This window comes from Equus quagga, chromosome 3 (genome assembly GCF_021613505.1).
Source record: "Equus quagga isolate Etosha38 chromosome 3, UCLA_HA_Equagga_1.0, whole genome shotgun sequence".
Taxonomy (NCBI): Eukaryota; Metazoa; Chordata; class Mammalia; order Perissodactyla; family Equidae; genus Equus; species Equus quagga.
In genome coordinates, this window is record NC_060269.1 from 101,889,683 (window position 1) to 101,893,540 (window position 3,858).

Sequence of the window (3,858 nt, forward strand, 5' to 3'; positions counted from 1 at the left end):
ACCATCATTGTATATGCAGTCCATCACTGTCCGAAATGTTGTTATGTGGCACATGACTATATAGAGAGTTCATGTTTTTCGTTAAATTAATTCCTAAGCATTTTATTGTTTTTGCTGCTATTGTGAATAGAAATATTTTCCTTGTTTCTTTTTCAGATTTTCATTTTTAGTGTACAGAAATGTAACTCATTTATGTATGCTGATTTAGTATTTTGGAAACTTGCTGAATCCACTGGTTAGTTCTAACAACATTTTGGTGGTGCATTTAGGATTTTCTATACGTAAGTCACATCACCTGCAAATAAAGAAAATTTTACTTCTTCCTTTCCAATTCAAATGTCTATTATTTCTTCATATTTCCTGATTGCCCTGACTAGGACATCCAACACTACATTAAATAAAAGTGGGGAGAGTGTGGGGCCGGGCCGGTGGTGCAACAGTTAAGTTTGCACGTTCCATTTCAGCATCCCAGGGTTCGCAGGTTTAGATACTGGGTGTGGACCTACAAAACACTTGTCAAGCCGTGGTGTGTCAGGCATCCCACACATAAAGTAGAGGAAGATGGACACAGATGTTAGCTCAGGGCAGTCTTCCTCAGCAAAAAGAGGAGGATTGGTGGCAGATGTTAGTTCACGGTTAGTCTTCCTCAAAAAAAAGTAGCAAGACTGGGTAGTTGCATTTTTCTTGATTTTAGAGGGAAAGCTTTCAGCTTTTCAGCAATGAGTATGGCATTACCCTTGGGCTTCTTGGATTTGGCCTTTACTATGTTGAAAAATGCTCCTTTTATACTCAATTTGTTGACTATTTTTATCAGGATGTTGTATTTTTCAAATGCGTTTTCTGCATCTATTGAGATGATCATATGATTCTTGACTTTCATTCTATTAATGTGATGTATCAAATTTATTGATTTGCTTATGATGAATGATACTTGTATCCCAGAAACAAAACTCACCTGATCATAGTGTGTGATCCTTTTAAAATGCTATTGAATTTGGTTTGCTAATATTTTGTTGAGAATTTTGCTGCTGTAGTTGAGGGATATTGGTCTGTAGTTTTCTTTTCTCCACTGACTGAATGATTTCAAATGACTTGTCTTGGAGTTCACAAGTTCTTTCTCCTGCATGATTGAGTCTGCTGTTGATGATCTTCGTTCATTTTTTATTTAGTTCACTGTATTCTTTAGCTCTAAGAATTCTTTTTCTTTTTTTTCTCATCTAAACAAAACAGTTTCTTTAATTTTCTTTTCAGCTTTATGTTTGATTCTTTTCATGATTTCTGTATGTGTGGAATCTCACATTTTGTACATATATTATTTTCCTGATTTCACTGTCTTTGTTCTGTGATAGCTCACTCAGCTTCCATAAACAATTTAAATCCTTTTCAGGCAATTCACAGATTTTCACTTCTTTGCTGTTGGTTGATAGAAAGTTATTTTGTTGCTTTTGTGGTGTCATATTTCCTTGATTTTTCGTGTTCCTTGAAGTCTTGCATTGGTGTTCACGTTTAAAGAAGCAATCACCTCCTTCCGCCTTTACTGAATGGCTTTGGGAGAGAGAGAGCTTTGTCTGTCAGTCTGACTAGGAATTCTGAGCCTTCTCAGAATTTTTTTAAGGATATCCCTGCTTTGCACATCTTGTTCCCACTTGAGGGAGATTTATTCAGATTACGTCTTCTGTCAAGCTCACAAAAACAGACTAAGTTTTGAGAGCCTCCCATTTGCTTTCCCTAGGGCAGAAGCTTGAAATGTGCCAGTTTATGATAATTCTGCTAAACTCACAGATTAGGCCCAGCATTTTGCACTTGCCCAATAGCTGTCTGCAAAGGATCACTCTCACCATGAATGGGAGTACACATCTGGAGCCATCAGGGTAATGAGAGTGAAGTGCCTGTAGCGTGGGGCATCTTTCTGCCACTGGGGGTGGTCTGCAGGCAAAGTGTCCTCAGTGGCTTGTGGGAAAGCTTTCTACTGGAATACTCAAACTGTTTAGTAGGAAGAACCTTGAAGTGGTTTGTAGCAACACTTTGATGAGTTCTGAGCTCTGGCTGTGATCCTAGGTTCTTCTAGCCCCTCAGCCTCACAGATCTCCTCAGTAATCTGAGTAAAGCAGAAAGAAATGGGCCTCTTGGGCAGCATCCTGCATGAGTGGAGAAGCGAGAATCTCAGTTACATGATCACTCTTCCTGCCATAGCAGAAATCACAGGTCACTTTGTTCTCTCCTGGCACTGAGTCAACCTGTGTTGAAGGAGGAGGAACACAGACAAAGTGAAACTGTTCCTTTTACCCTCTTTGATGTATCTATTCTTGGAATTATTTTCCCATGGTCAGTAGAATCTTCCCCATTGGACTCCCAGATTCCTAAAGGTACTCTCATCTCTGGGTGACTGTCAAAATCAATTTTCTTTGGGGCTGATGACAGTAGAGAACTGCTAGTCTGAAATCTGCTGATGTCACTCCAGAAAATAATTTCTTATGATCAAAAAGCTCAAAGAGACCTGTTAATGATTAGTGGAGGAAATTGGAACAACATAAGAGTAGAAAACGAGTCAAGATCTTGAGGTCCAAGTCAGACAGTGTAGATTTTAATGTACTGAAAAAGAAAGTTACTAGAGTATTTTTCTCAAGAATATCATTCTTTGAAGTAGACTGTTTCAAAAATCAGAAAAGTTCATATGTGGAAAGTGGGTTGCAGGTGTGCAAAAGTGAAAGCAGGATGATCAGAAGGCTGTTGCCGTTAGTCTAGGTGGAGAAAAAACAGCCAGCATTAGATTAATGATAGTGAAGACTGAGGAAGGAGAACAGATTGATTTTTCTTTGGGGATAGAATTTATAGGTATGATGATCAATTGAATAATTGCTCAATCCTATATTTTATTATCCAGTTATTCTTATAATGATAAAAATGATAGTGTTATTATTATGATATATTCCTATTGATTAATCACTTGAGGAAAAAATCAACTTTTTAAGCAAACATTTATAGATGAAGTCATTGTACTAAATATATTTGGATCCATTTCTGCATGTGACAGTGGCTTTCAGGTGTGGGGATCAAAGCGAAATAAAAGAATTTTACATTATGAAGAGGCTCTTCAATTTAGAAAGCAAAGAAAATAGAATGGATGTGCTGGAAAAAAGGGTAAGATTATTGTTAACTTCTTCGTGTCTTGCTTTTTCTATTCTAAGATATCTCTTCTCAACATAGCATTAATTGAAGCTAGAATCAGAGCTTGAACTCATACCTGCAGTAATTTAAAAAATTCTTCTTTTTCTCTGTAAGATAAATGTGACTTAGCACAAAGAGTACCCCATTTAGCAGTAGAATATTCGGATTTAAAACTTGTCTCTGCCTAACACCTCTTACAGGGCTCATATTCTCTCCTTTTGGCAGTAGATGATAGCCTCCTTCATGTCTAAAATATCTAGCAAACTTATGAGTAAGAGACATACTAGAGAGAAAATTCTGTTCAAGTGAACCTCAAATAAAACCAGAGAAAAAGATTCAAAAAGCACAATCTTAACTGAATATGCATGTATCATGGTGATTTTTCTTAACATCCTTTAGAAATTATTTTAGATTTGTGTTTAACTTTAAGCCTCTTTATTTTCCTCTCCTCTAAAAGAAGTTATGAAACTCTGATTATGAATATTTCCTTCCTAACTCATTTTATTGACATTATCAATCTTTTCTTTATCAAAGCAGTTGCTTTTCATTGTAGTGAATAAACAAAGTACGCTGTTCATAGTTCAGCCCAATCTACTATAAATTGGTTGAGAGAGTCAAAGAAGAGGCCTTTGGACTGTGAACTTCATGCACTTGCTTTAAGCCCAGATTTTGTTAGAGCAGGAGCTGATC